General features: G+C 36.0%; 1 long non-coding RNA gene across 1 annotated transcript; it reads left to right on the top strand.

The window, feature by feature from the left end:
- The first annotated feature begins 3132 nt into the window (after positions 1 to 3132).
- Positions 3133 to 5002, top strand: LOC114580791. Its single transcript, XR_003702360.1, has 2 exons — positions 3133 to 3656; positions 3777 to 5002. It is a non-coding gene; the product is annotated as an uncharacterized LOC114580791 (long non-coding RNA).
- The last annotated feature ends 6989 nt before the right edge of the window (positions 5003 to 11991 follow it).

Here is an 11991-nt window from a genome sequence, read left to right as displayed (position 1 = left end):
TGAATCTATTCAGCCTCCCCCTGCCCTGCTCTCTCTCTCTCTCTCTCTCTCTGTTATATATGTATTTTGTTTTCCTCAATAATGTGGTCGTTAATATTTCTCTTGGATTCTTATACTCATCTTGCTATGGCGAACTTGAAGGATGGCCTGAAAATTCTCAGGCAACAGATGTTATTATTTTCCTTATATATGCTTGAGGTGTGAGTGTACTTCTAGAAAGCTGCATTTTGTGTGTGTTGGAATGAAAGTCATATTGTCCTCTCTCTTTATATCCTAAAGGACTGCAGAAACCATGGTAGTTTGAGATGATCTGCATATATAATATAAAAAATGCTCAGTATATCCCGGCAACCCAAGTGATGCTACTTCTTATTCATTACCTTAGAAATTCAAGAGTCTCTATCTCGATTCTATTTGTCATGCATGTTGGAAAATTGAAATTGCCCTGATGGGGGATAATATTTTTTATTTACATTTGGTAATTTCAAGATTAGTGGCATTACACGACATGTGTGCTGTGATTATCTGTTTTATGTGTGAAAAGTTTTGAGGGAAATGATGATGATTTAAAATTTAGCCATCAACTGCACATGGAGGCTATGAGATGTTCCTATGTTTCCTATTATAGGGCTTGTCTGGATGGCCTGGAGCTTCTCAGGCAACCACATCTCCCATTAGCATAGCAATTAAAGTTTAGCAAAGTTTCTCTACTTATGTCAGGGATTCGTTGGCATCTTCTTCTTCTTCTTCTTATCCATCATCGGTTCTTGCTGCTTAGCTTTGCTACTTTTCTCTGGCTACTAGATGATGAATTACTTCTGGGAAGGCAGTGAGTTACTGGTAACAATTGACAATTTGGCCTTAGTTAATTCTTCGTCTACTAGCGCTGAGAGGCATCAAGGATGGCATGAGGCTTGATATGTCATCAAAAAATTATCTTGATCGGGCATGAATCTCGAGGCAAAATCAAGTAGGAAACTTCAAAAATTAAATCCGGTATCATTTGAACTCCAATTTCAGCAACTTACAGTCGAGTTGAGCATCTCAAAAATACGAACTCAATCCGAGTCCAAATGAGTGCAAATCAAGGACCCAAAGTTTTGTTGGAAGGTTCAAACCACAATTTGAATTACCAAACCGTTTCCAAACGTGACATACTTATAGTCGAATCTATAAGGTGTACATCAAGTTAAGGCCTTCCCCCAAGGAAGGGCCTCATTTGTAATCAACTACAATACTAGTGAATTCATTCAAACTAGGCTAGACCCAGTGGTTTTTACCCCTTTTCAGTGGGTTTCCATGTAAAAATTTTGGCGTCTCTAGTGAATGACGCACCCTCTCTTTTAATCTGATTGCGTGCCGGATCTTCGTACAAAGTTAAGACGTTAAACTTTATATTTTTCTACTGCCGCGAATACTCCAGGACACAACAAGGCTCCACTAAAAACCTAGTTGTAGTGCTATTAATTACTTCCCACAGTACTGCTTTTACCATTGGTGCCGTTACTTAAAGAACTTGCTTATATTTAATTGTTTACCTGCACGTTACAACTTTGTGTCAGATTCTTTTCAGAAGGAGGATCTGGGACGCTTTTAATCATATTATTGCTCTATTTTCATTGTAGAGGCCGGATAATTTCCTTTCTCTAGGATTCTTACTCTTTTTAAATATATTAAAAAAATTAATATATTTGCGAACATATACTTTTGCAAGTTTGACTGTCAATTATTTTGTTACATCTCTCTCGGTCATGCCTCAAAGTTAGGTTTGTCTATTTTATGGCTTTTTTTCCTAGTTGGTGAGCAAGATTATGAAAGTTCTTAGCTTCTGAATACTCTCTTTTGTTAAGTTGTGAAGCTTATTTCTCTACCGAAGAAAATAGGAAACTCAAATTTTGCCGCAGAACCTCAAGTGGTGTATCCAATATTAGCGGGTTATTTTCATTAATTGCTTCTTTGGGATTTTATTTTACTTTCAGCTGCGTTAATTTTTATTTATAAAGAGCGGTGCCATGTTTATATTTTATTCAAGACAAATTGGCTGTGATGTGGAAGATAATTCTACTGCCCTTTATATCTCTGTGCATAGCAGTTTTACTTTCCATGTGATGGTTAGACATGAAGAATGTTTTCAAAAGGCAACAGGTGCTGCTAAATATTTATTTTCAAGGATTATATCTAAATGATTGGCGGGAACTTTTACGCTTGCTCTCTATGTGATGTTTTCCATTGACGATCTGAGCCTTTTCTTTTTTCATCACTCATTTCCTTGGAGTCTGTCAGATGTCATAATCCTGACCTTAGTGCAATGTTGTTTGGCAGGTAATTATTTCAGTATGCTTGCATGAATTTATTCTTTAATTTCTGCTATCAATGAATGCTCCAGCTTCTGAGTTTCATTTTTTCATTACAGTAAGGAGGATCTACCTATGGTATTTATTGATTTAGAGAAAGCATATGATAAAGTTTCAAGATGAGGGCTAATGGAGAGTTCTAGAAAAGAAATGGGTTAATAATGCTTATATTCAAGTAATTAAGCATATATATGTAGGATTTGTTACTTGTGTTCAAACACAAGTTGATTTGACAAAGTATTTTTCTTTCTCTGTTGGATTACATCAAGGATCAACCTTAAGCCCATATCTTTCTGTTTTCGTCATGGATGTTCTCACTAGACATTTGCAAATGATTGTACCCTGTTGTATGCTTTTTGCTAATGATATTCTTTTTGTTGATAAGATTAAAGAGGGAGTCGAAGGTAAATTAGAATTATAGGGGTCAATCTTAGAGTCTAAAGGTTTTCATTTGAGTATATCTAAAACTAAATATATGGAATGTAATTTTAGTAGTAATAGATTTAGTTGAGGGATTGTGACTTTGGGCGACTAAGTCATTAATAAGAATATACGTTTTAGATATCTTGGGTCTGCTGTTCAAAGTGGTGGTGAAATAGATGAGAATATTATTAATAGACTTCAAGTTGGATGGTTGAAATGGAGGAATGCATCGGACTTATTGTGTGAGAAAATTCTATAAGATGTTGGTGAGACTAGTAATGCTTTATAGTGCAGAATGTTGACCATTAAACGAGAAGCATAATATTAAGTTATGTGTTGTAGAGATGAGGGTTGGAGTAGCTCTAGTGGATGATAATATTAGGGAGAGTCTACTTAGATGGTTTGGTCACATAAAATGGTGCGGAGATAAGAGAGTTGCTAAAATGGTTAGGATTGACTATTTATTGTGGCCAATATATTATTTAGTTTCTTTTGTCAATGGATGTTACAGCATATAGATAATACTCGGCATTACAAGGTCTTGCCGCATAAAGGTGAAAGAGTTATGGGTGATATTATTTTTGTTCATGAAATCAGTTTGCCCCGCCCTAGCCGTAATGCCAGAGACAAAAAGCTTCAATAGGCAACCTGTGCAGACTTCATGATTTTAGCTTTTTATGGCTGTAGCTGCGGAATCAAAGTTGAAGCTTGTTCTCAACTTTTCTGAAGTCTTGGCAAATCAATTGTTCTCATGGAGCTCATGAGCTCACCTTGATCTGGTGGTTGGCTTAAATGTCCCAAAAATAATTGTCTGTGACTGTAATCCCAGTTGTGGTTGCATTCTTGCTAGCTGGCAATCCTCCATGCCCTGGAATTGCGGTAGGTGCACTTTTCTAATGCAAAATTTTTTAATTTAAAAATTATTTTATTAAAAAATTGTTTAAATAATCAATAATAAAGTTGTCTCAAATGAAGTCTAAGAGGTTGTTTGGATGCTAGATTTAGGCTGGATTTGGGTCAAATCCAGCCAAACAGCCAGATGCAAAACTAAATCTCACGGTAAATCAAAGCTGCCCGTTGACCAAAAATTCCCTCTTTTCGTGGTAAATTCTGGATTTATGAAATCCTTTGGGTCAGCAGATTTACGGGATTTGGCCGAAGAAGTGCGCGAAAGGGAGAAAGTTACCTTCACAGCAAGCAAGCTCCTGTTGTTGCTTCTGATAAAAAAAATGTCTTAACTTCCGATCCAACAGGAATGGAATGTGGTCAAAGGAGCAAAGTGGAACAGCGACAAAGAAGAACTCTGTGCAAAACTCTACACTTATGTGAAGGAACGAAGCTGAAAGAAATAGAGAAGAGAAAACTAGAACCTAAGAGTTGTGCATTGAACTGCCAAACAATCTCTACTCAAGTCTGGTCTACAGATTTATAACTTGATTTCTTGAAGTGCAGAATGAACATTTCAAAAGGCATTCAAACATAACTATCTTTCAAAGATTTTTTGGGAATATGGCGAATATTGATGACTGTTTTGGGGCCTGACCAGTGATCGTTCACGTGCGTGAGCTAGCTATCTTTTCTCTTGTCTACTTTATTTGGCAAGAAAGGAATGCTAGACTTTTCTGGAATGAATTTGAAGTTCCTGACGAAACCTATTTTATCATACATCGAGCATTAATGTCTAAACTTTAAAAGTGGAAAAGCTGCAGGGAGATCAACATTATCATTGGTTCGTGACTGGAGCGGTTCTGTTTTTGCTGTTCCTATCGGGTTCTTTTTGGTGTTTTGGTATTGCTGGACGGTGATGAGGCTATGCTGTCACCTCAACCCTTGATGGCCGTAGCTTTATATTAGCAACCATGCTGCATTTCTCCTGATATCTGTTATTCTGTGATCCTGTCTGCGCTTTTATGCTCCTCAAACTATATTCTTTTTTACCATTTGATGGCTATATTGCTCGGCAACTGGGTTGATCTGATCCTGGATGATTACTTCAACTTATGGTGGGAGCTTTGTTCGGCCGTCTGAGTCCAGAATGTTTTTCCCTTTCTTTGCTCTATGGTTTAAATTTACTTGTCATTGTGGTCTAACTGACCTGATATAGTTTTGGTTTTTATTTAAAGCTCTAATATGTCCTTTTCTTTTTCTCTCTTTTTGAGTTGTAATTGGGTCACCTTTTGTAACTTTTCATTATAGTTATGAAAATGGGCGCTGTCCTTTAATTATCCCACACACAAAAAAAAAAGATTGTTTGGGAACGGGATGCTAGCGAAGACTCCTATCTTACATTTAAAGCAAGTCTTTTAACTCATGAAGTTCATTTTATTCTACCAGTTGCCTCATTTTATATGAAATCCTATCAGTTGCCTCATTTTCACCGTGAAATACCATTGGGTGGGGTTGTTCTTACGTTCGTTGGCATGTGACCCTTCTTATTTTTGCTCTTTTCTTCTTCTTCTTATCCATTATCGGTTCTTGCTGCTTAGCTTTGTTACGTTTCTCTGGCTACTAGATAATGAACTACTTCTGGGAAGGCAGTTGACTTACTGGTAACAATTGGCAATTTGGCCTTAGTTATTTCTTCTTCTACTAGAGCAGAGAGGCATCAAGGATGGCATGAGGCTCCACTAGCAACCTAGTTGTTGAGTTTGTTTTGGTGGGTTTAGCGCAAAAAAAAAAAAAAAAAGGTTTACCTAATTGATGTAAACACTCCTATTTCATAATTTTATTGTGTTGGTGAAATGACAGCCTTGCTATGAAAAAAAAATAATGAAATTTCGTTGAAGAATAAAATACTCCTGATTTATAGATGGATATACTATTGGTAGCCTCGGTTTCTCCGTGAAATACAATTCAGAAGACATAATCATTGAAAAGTTATTGAAGATTTTAGGGCCACACTCATAAAAGGTAAGTAGAGTGTTATCATTATCTCTTTTATGAGTTCAAAATTGTGAGGAAGATTATAATGATGTTGATTTATAAATAAGGGGGGTGTAAAGTGTTTCAAGTGCATGAGTTTTAAAAATATTGTTGTTTAATATGAACTAAAAAAAAGTGGGATTTACGGACCTTCCATTTTATATTATGTTATTTTCATATCCAACATCTAAATTTTTTTAGATTTCATGTCTACTATCCATAGATCAAATATAAGTGCAAGGAATGAAATAATGAAATGTAGGATTGATATATTTGATATTAACCTTTATCTCAGAGAAGATTCAAAAACTTTTAAACGCACTCTCCCCTCTTGCTCTCTTGAGAGTCAGTGAGATATACTTACAAATGCTTTTGAATAACGAAAGCTATCATAAGAGTTATTAAATTTATGAGGATTTTCTATTTATAGGCTTATCTATTTTTTAGTATCTGCTGTCAGTGAATGCTACAGCATATTGTTAATTCTCTGCATTACAAGTTCTTTAGCTTTCTTAATGGATTCACTCTACAATATCTCACGTTGCTGGCATCTCTATGTCTCTCTTTGCAACCCCCCTCTCTCGCTCTCTTGCTCATTAGAATGCCACATTGTTCTTTTTTCATGAAGAATGGCTCGACGCTTGAAGGCTTTGAAGGTGGTAGATATAAAGAGTTTTGGTTGATATTCTATTTTGTTTATTGATTCTGTTTAATTGTTCCTTGTTGTTTGGTCTGGAGGCTAATTAGAACGCGCCACGTCATTCGGTTCCCGACATTGGTAGAAAAAAAAAGTGACGAGGCGAGTTATGAATCGCCTCCAGACCGTCTGGTGTCAGTACAGAATAATTTTTTTATGCTGATTTGTTTATTAGGGATTAAGGTCCTCTAATCAAGTTTTTGGATCTTTGCTGATGCACGGTGAGTGTAGTTTAGCATTTTATTGCTATCACAGAATAATTTCTCCTTCAGTCCTTGATGCAGAACGGAATTGATGGCAGCCACCCAAAGAAAGGATATTCCAAGGTTCCTGTGGTGGTTTGAGGGCTTGAGAGGAAGTAGACATCAAGTGGTGGCTCCTTGGCGTCTGGATAAGAACCAATTTCGTTCTTGAACCTTTGGACAGCACATAGAAAAACTGGGACAGCAATTGGTGGTCTTCCAAAGTGCTGGATAGCAGGTTTTCTTTGCTGGAATAAGTGGACAGCAAGCTGGTCTACTTAAAACAGCAGGTTCTGGCAGTGTCACAGTGAATTTCCTTTGCTGGAATTTCCAACGTAAGCAGCAGTTTTGAGGCTTCTGTAGGGTGGGGAAGCAAGGACTAATCATCAAGATTTCTCTTGAAAGAATTGGGCTGGTGATTGATCAACAAGTGACTGATCTTCTGCAACCCAGGCTTTTTGATACTCATTTTGCAATGGCAAACATCTAGGATGGCTTGAAAATTCTTAGTCAATCGATGTTATGATTTTCCCTATTTATGCTTGAGGTGAGAGGACTTTCAGAAAGCTGTTTTTTTGTGTTGGAATTCACTAGTTATATTGTCCTCTCTCTCTCTCTCTCTCTCTTTCTTTCTCTCAGCACTGTACTGTATATATCATTGCAAGTAATGCTCAGCATGTCTTACTGGCCAAGTGAAGCTACCACTTCTTGATCATTACCTCAGAAATTCAAGTGCTTCTGTCTCCATTGTATTTCTTATGCTTTAAAAGATAAGATTAGAGAGAGTCGCCTTAGATGGTTTGGTCACATAAAAAGGCGGCCTTCCGATGACCCAGTTAGGAGAGTAGAGGTATTAGGTTTGACTTGTATTAAGAAAGGTAGGGGTAGACCTAAATTGACTTGGTTAGAAAAGATTAGGAATGACCTTTCTTTATTAGATTTAAACGAGAATTTGACTTTTAATAGGACACAATGGAGAAAAAGAATTTATGTAGCCGACCCCATGTAGTGGGATAAAGGATTGATGTTGTTGTTGTTGTTGTAGGAAATCTGAAATTGCACTGATGGGGGTTAATATTTTTCATTTACAGATGGAAGGCCTATCGGTAGTTTCATCTCCACATGAAACACAATTGAAAAAGCCTAATTATATGGCATTTTTCAAGATCAGTGTCATACAAATAACATTTAGTAGTGTGCTATGATTATCTCTTTTATGAGTGAAAAGTTGTGAGAGCAATGATGGTGATGATTTATAATTTAGATGTTGACTGCACATGGCGGCTATGAAATGACCCTATGTTTCCTATGATATGACATGTTTGGACGGCCTAGAGCATCTCAGGCAACCACATCTCCCATTTGCATGGGAATTAAAGAGTAGCAAAACTTAGAATGCGAAACAAGAATATGCGTGAAATGGTTAGAGTAACTCCAATGGCAGATAATATTAGAGCTGTCTTAGATTAATTGATCACATAAAGCGCCGACCTTTCGATGATCCGTTTAGGAGAGTAGATCTGACCTATGTTTTAAAAGAGGTAGACATAAAAAGACTTGGTTAGAAAGTATTAGAAAGAACTTTGGTTTAGTTGATGTAAAGGAAAATTTGACTTTTAATACAACACAATGCAAAAAAAGGATTCATGTAGCCGCCCCACGTAGTGGGATAAAAGCTCGTTGTTGTTGTTGTTGTTGTTGTTGTTGGGTTGGATAGTTGTGAGCTAATCTTGTACAAGTTTGAAGATTGCTCCGTTCTTTTGTTAGACTACTGATTTGAGCTGCATTATTTGCCTCAAGAAATTACTAGTCTGCATATTATTTTTATGGTTTTGTAACATTTTCTTTTCTCAAGTAGAAGCAAGGGTTTAATTAAGGGGTATGTTTCGTATTTATCTTCTTAGCTTATGCTGACCTTAAAGAGGGATGGCCTTGGGAGACAAAAACAGTGAGTGACGGAAAAGTTCATACATCATGGATCCTGTACTATTAGTTCTGCCTATGAAGTCGGTTGCTTGGTTGAAATGAATGCTTATGCTCTATCTTTCTCTCATATTGTATGGAGTTGCATAGGGGGAAAAAAACCAGCATTTAAAGATGAGAGTAAGAGAAAGAGGTAGAGAGGAAAAATTTTGATTGATATATCATCAAAAATTAATCTTGATTGAGCATGAATCTCGAGGAAAAATCAAGTTGGAAAATTCTGAAATTTAATATGGGACCATCCAAACTCTGATTTCAGCAAACTTATAGTCGAATTGAATGTCTCGAAAAGATGAACCCAACAACACCAAATTCGGCTTAATATGACACCAAATGAAAGAAGAGAGGAGAGCAAGATAAATATGAGATCTTTCTTGCTACCAAGCTCCTTCTCGACCACCGTCTGGCCACCGACTGTTGTCAGACTGCTGCTGGACTTACTCCTAGCCACCAATTGTCTCGTCGTATATTTGCAAGACTTACTCGGTTGCTTCGACCATCTCCCTCGTCCGTCGACTATGGTCCTGCCGACCAAACAAACATGTCAATACTGATTTTTCCAATTCCCAACATGTAATGCACTCTATATAATGTATATTTGCTACATCAAGCCAAGGCCTTCCCTCCAAGAAAGGGTCTCATTTGTAATCGATTGCAAACACTAGTGATTCATTCAAACCGGGCCAGGCCCCGTGGGTTTTCCCCCTTTTCAAGGGTTTCCACATAAAAACTCTAGTGTCTCTTATGAATGTTGCACCTCTCTTTTATTTGATAATGTTGGATTGTGGTAAAAGCTAAGATGTTAAACTTTATATTTCTCTATCACCGCGAATATTCCAGGACGCAACAATGATATATTTGAAATTTTGATGGAGATTAAGGGAAATGAAGCACATGATCTGATAGTGATTCATGGTTTTGTTGGTAACAAAGAACTGTTGTTGGATACTTATTTTTTCATTGTAATTTATATAAATGCAATTCATACCAGAGGAAGTAATTTTTGATAGTTGTCAAGTTCTGTGTTTAATGTAGTGTCTGAAGATCCCTAATGAGTTTTTTAGTAACTCGCACCCTCTCTCTCTCTCTCTTTATATATATATATATATGAAGATTGGTGTCGTAGTCATAATGGGTAATAGACTAATAATGCTGAGACTATTTCTTTTAGGATTTAAAAATTGTGAGGAAGATTATGATGTTGATAATGATTTAGAATTTAGCTTGGTTGTGCAGGGTTGCTCATTGCTGTGGAGTATCTCTATGTTTTTTATGGTACAATATGTATTCGATGCCTGAATATGAATTATTCATGAGCATTGAATTTTTTTGGCACTACGTGAAAGGGCATCTGAAGATCAATGTGAGGGCAAGTAACTCCTTTACTGTTGGGAATGTTTTAGTGGTAGTGCCGCTGGTCCCCAAGTATGCTTTCCTCCACACCCTTTGATTATATTGACAAGTCATCTAGGAAGGCCTTTAGTAACAATTGATGCAGCCGTAAGCTATTTTTACCCACTTTTTCTGATGCTTGCTCTACTATCTCTTTTATCTTTTTTCTATCTTTAGCATTGGGAATATCCAAGGGCTTTTGAACTCTCTCTCTCTACACCTCACTTTCTTTTGTGTATATAATAAATCCTCGAGAATTGCCTTGATCGTGCTTTCTCGATCAGGAATGGATCTTGATGCATATTTGAATTGGAAAATTTAAAAAAAAAAAATTTAGGACCATCTGAACTTTTACTTTGGCAAAGTTATAGCTTCACTTGATGTCTCGATTAGACATTCAATGACACAAAAAGTGGTCCAATCTGAGTCCGAGTAAGCCCATATTAAGCACTTGAAGTTTAATTGAAAACTTCTAGGTATTAATTAGATAAGTAAAAGATCTTTAAATCTTGCTTACTTATATTCAAATCAAGCTTCTCGATGAGAAATCCAACCATCCTCTCTTAGTTTCGATAACAATAAGTCACTTAAATGTTGAATGAATGCTCAATGATTAAAATAATTAATACAGGTTGTCTAACTGATTGTTCTAGAATTTTTCTATATTTATGAGACATGTCACTTTAAAAATCATGAACCATTGTAGATAATGAGCAGTAATATACTAATATTTGAATGGTGAGGCATATGTTAAACTCAGATAATTGGAGAGGGAAAATGCCTAATTTTATTGCATAAAGCTGTCTCTATTTATGGGTCTATATAAAATATCTTAATAAGGAAACAAATAATTACAGAATAATGTATGATTGTACTAATATAATTCTTCCTAAATCAGCCACCAAAACATGGATGGAGATTGGTGTGATCCAGACGAGCCTTCCATGGATCTTCATGTTGGCCATGGGATCAAAAGGAAAGGGAGGGATGGGAATGCTGGGATGATATTTGACAATACATTTCTACAATTAATGACTGATAGTTATATTCAAAACTCAAAGCTTGTTTGTTTTCGTCAATAATGTAATCATCTATATTTCTCTTGAATCTCTCGAAAGAATTGGGTTGTTGATTGCTGATAAGTGTCTGATCTTCTGCTACCCAAGTTTTTTATACTCATTTTTCAATGGTGAACATCTAGGATGGCTTGATAATTCTTAGGCAACTGGTGTTGTATAGTTTTAATGTATGATATTTTAATTTTATTCTACCATAATTCAGTCTTGTGCATCATTTTTATTCTTAAAAGTAAGAGTCAATACTCATCTGACATCTTTTTAGTTTAATAATATTAAGAAGTTTAGTAAGCCAAAAAATTTCTTGATCTCCTAAGCGTTTTTACATCTCTATGTTTGACAAATGACTGAAGTGTCATCTATCGAAGATGACATAATTGGTAAAAAAAACTCAATTGGTTTGGCTATGTACAATTAAGAGTTGAAAATGTGCAAATTAGACTAGTTGAGTTTTTATTGGAGGAGATTTAAATGGACATGTTGGTAAAGAGGTAGATGATTTTAAAAGCATTCATGGTGGCCATGGATTTGGAACGACGAATGAAGGTGGCAAGACCATATTAGATTTTTGTTTAGCTTATGATTTTTCAATTGCTAATACCTTATTTAAGAAAAGGAATGAGCATCTCATCACTTATAAAAATGGATGTAGTACAACCCAGATTGACTATTTTCTTATTAGAAAATTAAACCGATTAGATTGCAAAGATTGTAAAGTTATTCCGAGTGAAAGTTTATGTACCCAACATCGATTATTAGTTTTGGACTTTAAGATAAAGGGGCATAAAATAAAAAATAAAGTAAAACGTTTTTCGAGGATTAGATGGGGGCATTTAAAGAATATTAACCAAAATATTTTTGTGAGTAAAATTTTAGATCTTAAGATTTTGTCTGTGCATGAG

The sequence above is a fragment of the Dendrobium catenatum genome, unplaced genomic scaffold (assembly GCF_001605985.2).
Source record: "Dendrobium catenatum unplaced genomic scaffold, ASM160598v2 fragScaff_scaffold_1275, whole genome shotgun sequence".
Lineage (NCBI taxonomy): Eukaryota > Viridiplantae > Streptophyta > Magnoliopsida > Asparagales > Orchidaceae > Dendrobium > Dendrobium catenatum.
The sequence above is the reverse complement of the archived record's forward strand: the minus strand, read 5'-3'. Positions and strand labels throughout refer to the sequence as shown.